Source organism: Barbus barbus (genome assembly GCF_936440315.1).
Source record: "Barbus barbus genome assembly, chromosome: 47".
Classification (NCBI taxonomy): domain Eukaryota; kingdom Metazoa; phylum Chordata; class Actinopteri; order Cypriniformes; family Cyprinidae; genus Barbus; species Barbus barbus.
In genome coordinates this window covers 9,169,067-9,185,973 of record NC_136725.1, presented here as the reverse complement: position 1 = coordinate 9,185,973, position 16,907 = coordinate 9,169,067, and the positions used below count along the sequence as shown (strand labels likewise).

Genomic DNA, 16,907 nt, shown 5'->3' with positions numbered 1-16,907 from the left:
TCCAAAATACTTTTTGCTGTGTTAAAAAGAAGCAAAAAATAAAAACATGCAGTATTGGAATGACATGAGGTTGCGTAAATAATGACAACATTTCCATTTTGGAGTAAACTTTCCATTCAGCTGTAAACAAACCTTTTCTAGTGATTGGCTCACTTATGGAGTAATTTTAACCATTTCTGGTAAAGTAGCCTCCTTTTCATATGACCCCAAATCTTCATTGTTCTCATTCCTCTACACTATGTCTGAGATCCTCTCAAGATTGAAATTGCCCCTGCTATGGTCACATTTCGTTCTCAAGACCGTTTTATTTATTTTTCAACAGGACATAAACACTTCATGGTTGTTATTTTATGACTGCGGTCTGTTTATTCATTTAAAGTACTGGGAAAGGTCTTGATATAAAGAACAGATGTGTGATGGATCAGGCCTGATGTGCCAATCGCTGCTGAAGCATTGCTGCAGTTTCCTCTGTGACTGCTGTCTCTTTGTCATGTGCCTGCTCGCTAGCCCTGTGCACTTAAAAGGCAGGATATTTGAGCTTACCAACGGTTCGGTGGTTTTCCAAGACGCCCCAAAATAAACCTTGATTGATGTTGTCAAGGTCAGCGTGAACTGCTTACTCACTCCCCTCTCTTAAACTCTCCAAACTGCCCATTCTTACACTTCATTTATCTGCACAACTGGCTTGGAATCAGCTTAGCTCTGCCTCAAAGAACCAAAGGAGGAAAAATCAAAACTCTCCCACGACAAACAGCGACTACAATAGCTATTTTTCCAATCGTAGTGCAGATTCTCTGAGCTCTCTCATCTGCAAGGGACCAGCGCGTCTGTTCTCTCGCTCATGGGTGTGCGCGTGTGTGGCGAGCTCCAGAGGAGGAGGGATGCTCTGTGATCTCAGCAGCAGCAGAGGCAGCAGTCTGAGCCCCAGCCATGCGGCTGAGCAGCGGATAGCGCTAACAAGCGCCGGGCTGTAGGACTACGGCAAGACCATGCCTGCGCAGAGAGAGGACTCTCGCCTCTGTCAGCGTTAGCTCCAGCTGTGCCTTCGTTCCTCTCCCTTTCAGTCTCTCTCTCCTCTGTTAGCTCTTTCAATTTGTTAATGTGGTGCTGATGAAGGGGAAACTAGCTTGAGCTTTTTGGCTCAGGATGGATTGTCTGTGTATTGTCACAACTAAGGTAAGGAGAGCTGGAAGCGGATGAGAATTGAATGGAGTATGAAAGGGAAGAAGCTTTTTTTGTCCTTCCAGGTGTGAGTATGTGTGTTTGTTTCGTGTTTCCTAGATATTTCTTTTAAAATGGACTTTTTAATGTCCGTGTGTTTATTGGTTTACGTGTTGCATTAGAGTGTTGTATTGAATCAGGCTTAATCCCACGTCGCTGGCTCTGTGGAGCCATCAAGGCGTAAACTTGTCGGAAACTTGCATCCACAGATAACGAGCCTCTCCGTAGGCAATGGGGCTTTTAGCTCCTCACCAACCGCTGGAGCCAGACACAGTGCTAGTGGAATACATTATTGATGGTGAGTCCATCAACAAACGGTCCAAGGCTTTATCGGATTTTCCCGCCTTCGCTGGTGCAGGTATCCGGACAGGAAGAACCTTTGAGTGGCATTAAAGGATTGAGAGTGCCAGTCTGCCAGTAGTACTTGGGCTAATGGGGTTTATTTCACTGGAGCAGAGCTGCTCTGTTTTCATGCTTCTAAATATACAATATGAGTGATTTGATCTTTGCATCTCTCTTCAGTTTAATGTTCTCTGTAGACTTGTCAGTGAGGGAGGGCTTGTGCTTACTGTGTAGACAGCTATCTCTCTCATTCACAGTCAGTGTTGCAGCTGCAATTCACCATCCTGTGAACTGAAATATTAATGTTTGTATTTTCGTGCTTTGTTGAATCAATGCTAGAAGTGCCATTGTGATGGTAATGTGGGCAGCTTGGCTCTGTGCGGTGAATTCCAAATGTGGTCCTACTACAACTGAATGGCAAGCACCTTAATGCTGATTATTAAATGGTCAAGTGTATTTTGTATAAACTTTATAACCCCTATAAAAATGACTAATTAATATGTCATCTTCAATGGTTTTTCCTATACCCCTGGAAACAGGTGGTGCAGTGATTGTAATACCTATATACCTATATATTTTAAAGAAAATAATACTATTATTCAACAATAAATCAATCGGAAAAGATGATAAAGATGGATTATTAATAATAAATAACTAAATACTGTGAGCTATGTTCTTTTGAACTTTGTTCATCAAAGACACCTTAAAGTATTACAGGTTCAACAAAAATATTAACATTAACAATAATAAGATATGTTCCTTGAACATCAAATCAACATATTAAAATGATCTCTTGAAGAATCACGAGACACTGAAAACTGTGACCATCTCCTCACTAAAGAATTTGCATTTTAAATAATATTTAAATAGAAAAACGCTGTTTTCAATAGTAATATATATTTCACAATATTATTTCACAACATTATTGTTTTTACTCAATTTTTTATTAAATAAATGCAATCAGTCCCAGCTGAGTTGCTTACTCAGATTTTTGCTTTCAATTCCTTAGTCACCCACAGGAATTATTTTAAGCTTTTTTTCTTCAGTTGGACTTTGTGAATCATCATTCTTGTCTTATGAAAGACAGGTATTTTCTGTGCTCTGAGTGGCTAGGTCAAGTTTTTCTTAGAAATATACATTCACTTTAGTTTTAAGGTACACAGAGATGTAGAGAGCAAGTTGCCAGTGTAGCCCAATACATAATGTATTGATAGCAATTAAGTGTGTCATACCAGGGTCCCAGACATCATTTGTCTGTCCCAATAAGTAGGCTAAACCCAGTTAGAGTTGTACACTATTTTTTTTTTTTATGAACACTATTTACTTAAACACTGATGCCTTTTGCTTTTCTGTTTTTTTCCCCTTTCAGGGCCTTTCTCTTAAGTCTTTACTGACTCCTTCGTGCTTCCCATGTCAGCCATAATATTGAAAATAGTTATTTCTGTTATTTCTATTAAACTAAGTCATTTTTACTGCTGACCCCAGTTGCACAAGATACATAGAGACCGTAAGAGGCCAACTGCTCAAGAAAACAACTAGACTCGTTTAGGAAGCAATGAGCTTTGTGGTTAAAAGAGCACGATCCTGGTTTGTAGCAATTTAGCAGTATAATGATGCTGTTGACAGAGATCTGGCTCATCTGTGGCACCCTGGGAAGCACAACTCAGAACTCATAGGGTGAACCCCTCCATCTGGTAGAAAAGGTGAAATACGAGTGAGAACATTAGATGGAAAGAACAGATACATCTTTGGCCTGCAGAAAGCAGTTTTTCTCTTTTGCCTGTAGCTGCTGACAGATGCCAAGACTAAAAGTTGGCCCAATTTGTATGAGACCCCTATTGTTTGATTGTTTATATTTGTTTTGTCCATAAAGCTGATTACAAGATAATTTAAAACACTTCTACACCTTTGAAGCACATTTATTATTTGTATGTATTATACATAAGTATTCTTATTTATTTTTTCCATAAAATATCAAAGTTTTATTGAAATTATGGGGAAGGCAGGATGTTGCAAGCTAAATTGGAGCTTGTATCACCCACATGAGTGCCATTGCAATCAGTACGGAGATTTAGATGTCTGCATAAAAATACAGATTCAGAAAGTCATAAACCTGTCATTGTATCATCAGGAGAAAGACAGTCGCTGAGAGAACAGGATCTTGTTAAGGGAATATCCTCCCTCACAAGAGCCAATTATATTGTACACGCTGAGAGTCATTATGCTGTGCTTCATCACAGGAAGTCTTTCCTCCAACAATGCCGTTGTCAGGTTTTTTTTTTTTTTTTTTCACTCTGGCTGTAAATATTTCGTGTGAGTTCCCTCTATTTTAAGTAAGTGAAGTGTACACGCACATCCAACGCCCTCCACCCCCTCCCTCTACTTCAAATGCACGCAACAATATATGTGCATCTCTCTCACTCTTTCTGTGACTTCCTCCACTCTCTTTTGGGTAGTTAATGTTACGTAATAGTTTGCAGGATGCACTCAGTAGGTTATGGCTGAGAGAATATCATCCCACACACACGCTGTGTGACGCTGGGTGTTTATGTGTGTGTTTCAGTCCCCCATCGCAGCTGTTTTTAGTGGCTTGGACAAAGGTGATGTAATGACGATCTCTGCCTCCACCCCAGCAGGGCAACCCTTTCTGTTCGCCCTCCTCTCCTCCGCTGGACAGTGTGGAATATAGGGTTCATCTGCGTAGGAAACACTCATTGATTTATTTTTGCTGGCCCACGAGGCCACTCGATCTCGTCTCTCTGTAGCTTTAGGTAGAGTTCAACATGTCTGCAATTCTTCTGTTGATTCATTCAGGCTGAGGTGGAAAATTTGCAATGGACATTGCCCACACGCTTTGAGTTTTTTTGAGGTTTAACACTTTATGGCTTAAAGTCCCGTTCACACCAAGGCTGATAACTATAATGCTAAAGTTTAATAATCGTTCTGAAAATAGGGAAGTTCACGCTACAGCTTTAACAGTAATGACACAGAGGAACAATATCTTTGCAGTCACTCTCAGTACTCATTTTTTTTCAATTGATGGACGATAAAAATATTGACATCCTATCAGAATCCACCCAACTTTAAAGATAGATGCAGTAGATATCAAGACGCATATCATATCACATAGACACATGTCCTCTTCCAGGCAGTTTCGTAATATTTTCTGTTGATTGAAAACTCTTAATTATTGCCCTGATGGTGGAAATGGGAATTTTCTCTGCTCTAGCTCTTTTCGTAAAGCCACTTCGCTAATTTGTGAAGCTCAGTTATCTTTTGCTGCACATCAGAAATACATTCTTTGGTTTTTCTTATTGTGATGGACGATTAAGGGAATTTGGGCTTTGTTTTCCCTCCTATTTATATTTCTGTGAATCGGGAAGCCATGGCTGGATAACTTCATGTTCATAATCACCCTGGAGTGCTCAAAATTGTGAATATGAATGGGAATATACTTCAGAGATATATTAGTCATAAGAATTTCTAGGGGTGCCAATAATTGTCCAACGTGTATTAGAGAAAAACATTTATTTCATAATGATATTTCACAGGATGGTGAATTGATATGTTGTGAAATTGTTATTCTACAATGAAAGGTTAGATTTTTGTGAATTTTTTAAATAAAAGATCAAAAGGATTAACAATGCAGATTAATTTTCACAGCCTTCTTTGATCATGTTTACCAAGGGTGCCAATATTTTTGGCCATGACTGTATTTACACGACTATATTTATATTTATATAATGTATATTATAAAGAAATATATTTAATATGTAAACAACATTTTTCTGAAATATATATGTGGTGAGTGGGGCGGGGCCGAGAGCCGTGGGAACGGAGCGAGGCCGGTGGAGTTAATGATAATGAGCGACACCTGCGACACTCACCGGTCTCGAGTCCCACGGAGGAGCTCCGGAAGGATAAAAGGAGGAGTGACGACAGTGGAAGACGAGAGAGGACCAGGCCTGGATATTATTTTGTGTTTTGTGTGCGGCAGTCGTCCGTGAGGGGCTGCCGCTGTACTTTTACGTTTGTTTATTTTGTTATTAAATCGTTGAATGTTTGCCGGTTCCCGCCTCCTTCTTCCCGACCTACGAACTTTGTTACAATATACAGTACATGCATGTGTGTATTTATGTATACATAATAAATATACACAGTACACATACATATATTATGTAAACAAAAAACGTTTATTTTGTAATTTGACAGCACTATTGGAAATTAAAAATAAAATCTAGAGCTGTGAATTTTCTAAATCAGAATTTTAACAAAAACTGGATTGATTTTCATTGTTTGTGTTTATGGCATCGTTTCAGCTTTCAGATAATACTAGCTCATCCTTATTTTGAGTTTCACTCTTATTTACTTACTTTGGTTTGGAGCAGAAGGCTCTCTTTCTAGAAAGTCATTAAAAAAGTAGGGACAAAATGGAACACTGTTTTTCCCTCCCAAAATGTTTTGCCATCAGCCTTGTATGGTGCACCCTGTAGAGTAACATAAATTGAATTATTCCTAGGGTTAATGTCTTGTGAATGTGATGCTTCTCTCTAGATCAGGGTGAGTAGCTTTGCAGTACTGCTGAGTTCAGAGTTGTAGAAAAGCCTTTCTGTGCGCCCACCCTAATCCTCTCATTGCATTTGAAGATGTACCAGAGCTAAAGATGTGCAGCGGGGCTGGGACAGTAGATATTTTCAGAGCTCTGCAGTGACATAAGGCCAAGTATGAAGACTAGACAGTTGAATTTAGCTCATTTAGTAAGCAAAGGGTCAAGAAAATGGCTAAATTCTGTAGTGATTTAAGCTGCTGTTAATGTTATGCATGTGGATTTTCTACAACCTTATAAACATCGCTAAAATACACTTCCATTGAAAAGTTTAGGTGTTTTAGTATGGTTTCTGTTTTGGTTTTCAAAACTGATGTGAGACCAGTGAGGTGCTAATTCGGCGAGAGAAGGTGTCAATAAAAGGTCCGTACACCATACTAATCAAGCAAATACAGCTGTTTATTGTTGATACACAGCTGATATCAGTAATAATGATAATGATCATAGGTAAATTCATAAAAGAATAGTGATAATCAAAAATAAACACATTAAAGAAGGATAATCATAAGCCAGTGCATAATATATGAATGATCATGTATAAAAGATAATATTCGTGAATGAATAATACACTAACTCGAGCATACACTAAAACTAAAACCCCAAGCAAAGTAGTATAACCAATATACAACCTCAGAACTGTGCCATAATCTTCACTCTTCAAAAGACTGGGGAGCCCGTTTCAGTCACAGTAGAAGACCAACACCTGTCCGAGAAATGCCGGGTGACGTGCATTCACTTATACTTCAAAATTAGGTGCGAGTTAAGAACAACCCTCCAAGTGAGAGAGAAAGCAAGTTGGCCAGACTCGCTTCCCCTCCCAGTTGGGTGCACTTGTTTTAGTTACCAAAAGATGAAATCCTTACTCAGAAACATCTCTGAGGTTTCGCAATAAGTGTATTGTGCCAGAATTCTGCACCTAGATGATCAAGCGACAACAGTTTCCAACCTTATCTTGAAGGTCAGTGTAACCCCTCTCTTGTACTTTCCCAGGAGATTGTGATGTTGTTTTGCACCAGTCTAAATGTTCATCCATTGAGCATATCACAAAAAACAACCCATCTCTTACAGTCGGTAATAAAAAAAAAAAAAAAGTTTTATTTTATTTTTTTTTAAAGAAGGCTGCATTTATTTGATCACAAATACAGTAAAAAGTCATATCGTGAAATATTGTTGCAATTTAAAATAACGTTTTTCTGTTTGAAGGGGACCTATTTGAGCCCTCAGGTCAAAATGGACCACAGAACATTTATAATTTAATGCTGTAAATGCCCCTTTTTCTCTCTTTAAAAGCAAATGAGCTGCTGCTCCCCGCCCTCTTTCCCAATTCACCTACTTAATATCATACCCTAAAAGTATGTGCTCTTTTGTGAAGAAAATGTACATGCTTCTGAGTGTGTAGCAGAGGCAAATAGACAAGCTTTGGAACATGCTGCTTTGTCATAACTTCGTCTTTAATGGACTGCGTATTGCTTAGTTGCGTGCATCTTTTCGACTTTAAACAGCCCTGTCAATCGTCTTGTCACAGTCAGCATCATCCACATTTTGTATCATTTAATTTCCTAACGCACTGGAGAGAAATGAAGTAGTACATTTGTGGGTCTTTCATGCCGAGGACTCTCCTCATGTTTTTGCATAATGATGGATTTAAAAGTTAATGACCAGACATGTTTTTATAAAACTTCAAAAAGTTACTCTGAGTTGATCTCATTAGTTGTTGTACGCACAGACTTGTTAACATTTCTAAACATCTAAAGTTGTTCATATATGAAAAGGATTTTCATTTTAGATGTTGTCAGTGTCTCTTTTCACAGTGCTTTCCAAAACTCAACCTTCATTAGTCTAATTGACAGATATTCATCAAATAAATAGTCTAAATAGCTATTACCTTTATTGCACAGAACTATCATAGTCATCACACAAAACAGGGACCTTCCGACTGTGTATAACAGGAAGATTGCTCACAGCTGGCTGTTTGAAATGTCTTGTTGAAGGCTGTGGTTTTGTTGCAGACTTTTGATGGCTGTAGCAGAGGACCTTTAAATGAGATAAATGAAGTTCTTTGAGAGTGTTTGCTCTGCACGTTAAAACCCTTTAACTGGCTACTTATTTATCTGAACGTGATAGATGGGGGAAATGCTTGGGAAACCTGTTTGAAAGCATTTTTTTTTCTGAAATTCACTCTGGTGCTGGAATTTCCACTAGTAGCTTTAACATGCTCACTTATGCGTTTACGGCAACCCCGCTGGCTACATAATCTATTCTATATCAGGATAGGCAAAAAATGTGATTCCCTGTAGTTTTGTGGGAAATAACTCCTGTAGTGTGACAGTGGTACAGTGAAATGGTTATATTGTTACACTATAATGCAGGATTGCCCCAGTTCTCCCACTGACACCTCACATAAAGTGGCATGATTACCCAACCCTGAGGAGTTTTGAAGTAGGCTGTTTGTAAGGCTCTTAATGAGGTAATAACTGTGATCTACTGAACGTACAGAGGCAGCAGAGGAGCGTGGCGCTGCTCTGATGGAGGTCCACTGTGTATCCAGTGATGGGAGACTCTGAGCACTCAGATTTGTGCTCTGAAGTGTGTGATGTATGTTAATGAATGTGTCTGTGCCGCAGCCTCCAGGCACTTTAGAGTACCCTTGGATCCTAGGTGGGGATTTGCATGGCCTAGGTATTGAGAGGGATGTCATGCAACGTCACACACAAACACATTTGTTATCATCATGTTACTGTTATCAAGGATTTCACATTTATCGTCTCTTCTTTTTTCCCCAAACATTTCTGCATTTTAATTTTTACATTTTCACAAAGACATTATTTATTATCATTATTTTTTTTAAATATATCAAACAATTTTAGTTTTATTTTATTAAAATAAATCAAGTTTTAATTATATATGGGATTATTCGGTAACACTTTATTTTAAGGTGTCCTTGTTACACGTTACATGTACTTACTGTTATCCTCTTAAGACCCTTAATCAAGTATGCATAATTACATGCAAGTAACCCTATGCCAAACCCTAGCCATATAGTAAGTACATGTAGTTAATTAATATATAATATAAATATTATATTGTATAATTATTATGTACACTGTAGTTATATTAAATGTATAACTACACTGTAACAAGGACACCTTAAAATAAAGTGTAACCGATTATTCTTATACTTGCGAAAACATTTAGTCCCTACAGTATAACTAGATCTGACCTAGATCTGACACTCTTTTCCAAAATATGATTTCTTTTGATTTTATATGGTTACATTTTGACTAATACAGACTAACTCTAACTGTAAAAAAAAATACATTGACATCGATTGTTGCATATCACAAACTTCAAATATTCCTAACAATATTAATCTTTTACTATGATTATATAATCATGATCATGCTAATTTCCAGATTTTATACTTGTAGAAAAGGAAAAAGATTAGCATTGGTGATGGTGAGGTATAAAAGAAAGTGATGCTAAAATTTGAGATGTTCTTGAAAAGCACCTTGAGCTAACATGTACATGCGGTACAATTTAGTTCTGCGTAACATTCACTTTAACCGTAACGTAGCTGTCAGTTTGCTTTCACTCCCTGGCTGTCCCAGGAGGGGAAGCGTCTCTTAGGGATGTGGTGTCCAGAGAATAAGACGCTCTGACATGCTGTAGTATGTCAGAGGGATCAATTTTGACAGGCTGTGAATAGAAACATTTAGCACAGTAATTTGCAAAGGCCTCTTAGGAAGCTGTCTGCCTGCTTACAGCCACACAGGGGTCGGACATTTGTCCTTAAAAAGTCAAGATAGGCTCCTAATGTACAGCACAAATGCATGTGACGCATGAAATAGCATTTTCCAGCAATAATTTTACCTGCCACTCATACTTGAATAGGATCTTTTGGTGCCCCTGTGACCTTAATAATACGTAACTGATTGGCCTTCAGAAAGCACTAGAACCTATTCACATCTCTCGACTTGACAGGGTGGTGTAGCATTAATTTTCACTTGATATCATTTATTTTAGTCAGGTCTGTCTAAAACTTTCATTTTCATTTTCTCTTAATTAGACCACTATCCAGAACTGTTGAACTTTTTGAAAACAGAAAAAAAACCACTATAAAGGGAAACCAAGGCTATATAATTATAAAAAATACAGAGGCGCAATCAATTCTCTATTAACTTTCATGTAGTGTTTTATGTTTTTATATTGAGCTTGTGTTGGATATAATTGGATCCCTTGGTATTCACCCTCAACCCTCTTCTTTAAAGCCACCAGAGATCACTCAGATATAAAAATTTGTTTAGTTTACAATTTACCTGTATGATTTTACCTGTGTTATGATTTTAACAGCACAAGTAATTAAGTCTGTCTATGAAACGGCACCTGTCATATGTCAAAATATTTTGTTCCTCATATTTTAATTTTGGTGGTTTTAGTTCAGCGGACAAGCTCTGGCATTTGATGAGTGCTGCTTTTGGACCCAGACTGTAGTAGCTTTTCAAGAATATAAAAGCTGTATCTACCGCACAGTGTCATTAAGGAAAGATTATAATATGATGCTTAAATTAGATCTACGCAACTACATGTGCAATTTTTGCCGATGTGGACAATTATGCGGCTAACCTATTTTCAGCCCCTCGCAGCCCAATGTAAAATGACTTGCAGAGTAAAGCAGAGCAGAATAAACCCAACTCTAGATAGACTGAGTGGAGCAGTGAAGCTTTGACTTCTCTCTTCTTTTCCACTGTCAGCATTTTGAAGATGAGCGCGTCTGTCAAGGGTTTAACGTTCTTTGTATTTCACACTTGACTTAAGCCAGAGGATTAATGTTGTCACCTCACAGGCTGTTTAAGAGGAAGAAGAAAGCATTCTGGGTTTAACATGCAACATGCTTATGAAAATAACTTCATCTTGTGAATTATCAGCACCCTCACAACTAACCACAGCGGCTCTGTTGACTTAGATAGACAGCATGCTTATGAAATGTACAGCCAGGCAGTCATTATCGCTTAATAAACTCAGCAGGGTGATCAGGTCCCTGATGTGAAGATGCTTACCAAACTATTAAATGCATAGATGGACCGTGTATTTAAAAATTCACTTCTGACCAGTATTTTTCCTTTTCTTTCATTTCTTTGCTAATTTTTTTTAATTAAACGTGGACTCGTTAAGTGTATCATAATGGTACAAAATAAATTCTATCTCAAATAAATTCTTAAATTCAGCTTTGTCATCACAGGAATAAACTACATTAAAATAGAAAACTTTAAATTGTAATTGTTTCTCAATATTTTTGTTTTAATGTATTTTGGATAAAATAAATTCAGCCTTGGTGAGCATAAGAGACTTCTGAATGATAGTTTGTTCCAATGAACACTGATGTCTCTGAAGTAGTTTTTATTACAGTCAATAGCTATGTTTTGGGTCTGCAACAGTTAGCTATGCACGGCATAATTTGAGATTTCTGTGTCTGTGAGTTTCTTCCCTGTGTATTCTTGGTAAGCCTTGCAGTGTTAGTTCAGTGTCCCCTGTGTTTTTCTTGGTACAGGGGATTCCAACTGCTCATGTTGGCCAGGGGCCGCTTAGAAGGGTGTGTGTGAGTATAAACGCAGGAAGGGGTTCTCTTGTATTTCAGTGTCTGTATTACTCTTTCTTTCTCACCCCCTTTGCGCCAAGTTCAGGTGCAATATCAGCTCTTAGTATGCAGTGACATAACACATGATCTAACAATGGATGCATATGCTCTTCTCTCCTCCAGGCACATCCTAAAACTACTGTACATTCTACATATTTAAAGGATTTGTGAGCTGACACATTCATTAATTCATTTGCTACACAGATTTCCTTGAATGTGGTGCTTGCCACAGTGCTGGGGTGGGTGGTTGCCAGAGCACTGCTATGCTGTTGCTTAGGTGTTCTGACAAAGATCCCACCCCCAAGTCTCTGTGATATTCTAGTCTGTAGATGAGGTTTTTTGGCTGCCAAAAATCATAATCTGTATGATTTGAGGCATCATTCATGTCTATAGTATAAAAGGTGAAAGATGAGTTCTACATTGAAGTTTGTGCTTTGGCTTGGATTTTCTCAAGTGCACAAATCATCTTCAGGCAGCCCAATGTGAGTTTGTGTCCCTGATGCAAAGGGTTTTAAAGCCTTAAGAAGGCTTTATGAGTATATGTGTAGCTATAGAGTTACTTAAAATGCAGAATTGTGATGCCTTGTAGCTGTGTCTTATCCATTAGCATATTTCGAATGCAAAAATATTTTTCTTAATATGTAATTTTGTCTTGTTTTCCAGTAAAAATATCTAAAAATATCTCTCCTTAAAGTCATCCTTAATTTTGTTTTCTCATTTCACTCACAATCATAATATCTGTCACTACTTGTAGTCTTCATTTCAGATAACATATCTGAAATTAATTTATTTTTCTCACCTTATTGCCATTTTTTTCTTGTTTATGCCTTAGATGCCTAAATATAACAAAAATTATTAGATTTATGCTTTAAAGTTTCTCGCAATAGATCTTGTTTTAAGTTAAGCTCCATAAATAATGTTTTCTGAGCACAAAATGCCCTAGTAAAAAAGTAATATATTTAAAATGCATTTATTTTATAATAATAGTTCAAATCTATTAACATATTTACAGACGTATTGCTCAAGACTTACTGATATAATAATTTTCATTAAACTTTATTTGCTGTACTACTTGTGCACAATGCACATTTCTTAATATTAAATGTTTTAATGTCACTTGATGAGGATTGTATGATCTTTGAATAATATCAGACTTTAAATGCAAGATATGTAAAGTGTACCTGAAGTATACTTGCAATAGTTCCACTTTAGCACAATCAAATATGCTTCAGTATATCTTTAGTTGGACTTCATTACTACTTTCACAATTTAAGTGCTTTAAGTACAAAATGACAAAATGTTCCAATTTAGCAGACTAAGTATTTAAAATAGATTTTAGTATATTTATTTTTCACTAGGGTCAGCTTACAGTTGGCTTAAATATAGTCTCTACCTATTACTGGGATATTATAATTATTTTAACATAAAAACATGCGCAGATTTCAGCATTGTCAGACCAATATCACTTTGGGGGGGTGTTCAGGAAATTATTTTTGCAATTCCGTTTGGTGCCACAAGTGGTGTAAAAATGACATGCTTCACCTTTAATGTGACCTTAAGTGTTTTAGCATGCATATCAGTGTTAAAGGAGGAGAATGATGGAGCGTGTGTGTATGTGCATGAGCGAGAGTGTATGACTCATAGCTTCAGCAGGAGCTGCCTCTGGGAAGAGATATATTTGTGCTTGTTAAAGTGTTTTGGCTTCAGTGCAGCTTTGCCTGCTTGTCTCTCTCGTCCTGTCCATGGTTCCAGCTTATACATACTTTTTTTGTCCAATGTGTCTTTCTGTAGCTATTTCTGTCCAAGGCTGAACATCAGGTCACAGCAAGTGAAGTTTTCTGAGGTAAAAAAAAGTCTGTATACCCCCTCTAAAACTGGCCTTGGACAGTGTATCTGGTGTTAACTCTCACATAAACGCTATTTTGGCCAAAAAAGCTGCAGTTCCTAGTGGCTAATTGGTGAATTCAGTTGCCTCCGCTCTTTCTCTCACCTCCTCTCTTTCTCCACCCCCTCAGTCTTCTGCCTCAGCACTCCCTCTCTCTTGTCACCCCCCCCATTCTCTCCCTCGCCTTTTCCTTCTCTCCCTCGTTTTCTTGTCAGCTCATCTATACTATAAAGCTGCTAACCACGGAACAACTAGTTTCCCTGGTAACAGGGAGGCTGGCACCAAAAATATATTCTCTAAAGCATCTCTGATGCCTCCCACTGCATGCTGGCGCTCGCCCGCGCTTCACAACACCACCCAGCTCTGAACTGGCACTCTGATTTACACACTCACACTGTCACATACACTCACATGTGCTGCTCAGCTGGATATTAGAACAATCTTCACCGGGCAGTACAAAAGGACATTTTAAATTGTACAGTGAGTACAGTTACAAAATTTTACCATGGTAACCATACTTTTTACCAGAATACCACACTACATGTGTATGTGTGTGAGTGTGTGTGTCTTAAGGACATTTCATACAAAAAACTATAACTATATTAGTGCCCACACCAATGCACAATAGCATTCCGTTTATCATAAGTACTCGTTGCAGCTGTTATCATTAAGATTCAAATGTATTTAAAGTTGGGAGGATTCTGATTGCCTATCAGTGGTTTCATAATTCATCAGCTGGAAAATAATAATAAAATAAAGAAATAAATCTGAAAGTGATTCCAACAATATTGTTACTCTGGTCTTAAAGGTGTGGTGTGGATTTCCCTATTCTCATACAATTAGAATGATTATTAAAACTTTATAGTTATGAGTATGGTTATGGCCCTTGGTGTGAATGGGCCTTTTTCCTCACCAGGGCTGCATCTATTTTATCAAAAATGTCTGTGTATGTATATATATATATATATTAGTGCTGTCAAATGATTAATCAAAATGAAAAAGTTTTTGTTTGCATATTACGTGTGTGTTCTGTGTATATTTATTGTTTATACATAAATACACAGACATACAGTATATATTTTGAAAATATTTACATGTATTTATATGTCTATATTTATATGTAAGGGCTGTCAACATTAACGCATTAACACATGCGATTGATCTAAAAATTTTACCGCATTAATATTTTTTTTAACACAAATTAATAATTTGATAAGGTTTGACCCCAACTTCTTGCCGTCATCGCAGCGCGGAAGGTAATCTATCATTGCTTGCGTCCCAGTGTGCACACTATCCATCCTAAATTCTATGTGATATTAGTAATTTTCAGTACTATTTAGGGCAGATAGGGTATTATGCACATTGGGACGCAAGTATTGTGTGATTGAGGCGCCGGGCTCGACAAAAGTGAAGCGAACATGGAGAGAGAGAGAGCGAGTGTGTCCGAGAGAGAGAGAGAGACGGTGCGCGAGAGATATGTATAGCCTACTCCTATTTGATAAGCGTACAGTGAACCAGTGTTGCCAGGGTCGCGGTTTTCATGCAAAATTTTGAAAATACAGTCGTGGGAAAAAATTTCAGAGCCGTGGGTTGCGTTTTTTTTTTTTTTTTTTTGGGCTACTTTTATAATATACTGCGGCCGCCCAAAGTGCATATACACACATGTGATCGCAAATGGAAGTTATTACAAACACTCGATGGTGGTTTAAAGTGAGTTCTGAGTAAAAGTGCACTATTAATCTCATAAATTGTCTTATGTAGCATGATGCTAATGCTAGCCTCTAATGCACCTGCAGAACAGGTCCAATTCTTCTTCATAATGCATTTGTCATAATACTTCATGTAAGGTCGCAAGAAAATGGTTTGTTGTATTTATTTAGAAATACTTTTGATAATAGTTGGGTAAATGTATACTGGGACTGAAGAGATGTGGCTTGGTAAACGTTTTATTGCCAGTATAAAGGCTGATAATGGCTGAAATACAAAAGAATAATAAGGATTAAGTCTCATACCTGGCGGAGGTGTGAAAGGTTATGTTTTCTTAAACTAGTTTGTCATGCATTTCTTTATTTCAACACATTTACAGGTAAATCTATTTTAAATTTGCTATTAATCGTGATTAATCAGTTCATTAAATTTTTTAATCGATTGACAGCACTAATATATATACATACACACACACACACACACACACACACATTATATTGCTAAAAGTATTGGGTCACCCCCTTCTAATGAACATGTTTGACTACTTTAGTCATTTTTATGAGTACAAATCTTAATGTTTAAGCATATAATGATATTCTAGGGAATTGTGTGCTTCTAATTTTATAACAGTTTGGACAGGACCCTTTTCTATTCTAACATGACAGTGCCTCTGTGTATAAGACACGGTTCAAAAAGACATGATTGATTGAGTCAGTGTGGAAGAACTTGACTGGTCTGCAGAAAGCCAAGTCCTGATCCCAGCTGAACTCCTCTGGTGTGACTATATGCAGACCTTGAGCCAAAAACTCATCACCAAACACCAATGACTTGTATAGACACTATGATACGGTGACCGAGAGAGCTCAACGCGCTGAAAACAGATAAAACAGCTGCAAATAAAGAAAACAACTTCCTCAATTTGACAACACACACGCTGCAAATGCTCACAACACAACCAAAAAATTTTTTTTGGTTGTGTTGTGAACATTTGCAGTGTGTTTCTTTATTTGTTTGTGTTGTGAGCATTTGCACCACCTGCTGTCAAACTGATGAAGATGTTTTCTTGATTTGCTTGTGTTTTGTCTATTTGCATGTGGTTTCTTTCACTGTACTATAAGGACAAAAGTATTGGGACACCCCCTTCTTTAGAACAGAAAAAGGCACTAACAAAACTGTATCAACAAAGATGGAAACATAATTCATGTATTTAAAAATTGTATTTCCATCTCTGTTGCAACAGTTTTGGACGTGTCTAAATGACAGTACACTTATGTACAAGTCATTGGTGTTTGGTGATGAGTTTTTGGCTCAAGGTCTGCATATAAAGTCACACCAGAGGAGTTCAGCTGGGATCAGGACTTGGCTTTCTGCAGACCAGTCAAGTTCTTCCACACTGACTGAATCAATCATGTCTTTTTGAACCGTACCTTACACAGAGGCACTGTCATGTTAGAATAGAAAAGGGTCCTGTCCAAACTGTTGCTATAAAATTAGAAGCACACAATTCCCTA

The 16,907-nt window shown here is 37.6% G+C and overlaps 1 protein-coding gene across 3 annotated transcripts in view; it reads left to right on the top strand.

Moving 5' to 3' along the window:
- LOC306865956 (disks large homolog 2-like) overlaps window positions 1-16,907 on the top strand; it is a gene marked incomplete at its 5' end in the record, with an annotated part of 212,325 nt that overhangs the window by 26,710 nt on the left and 168,708 nt on the right. The gene's annotated exons all lie outside the window — the stretch shown is intronic.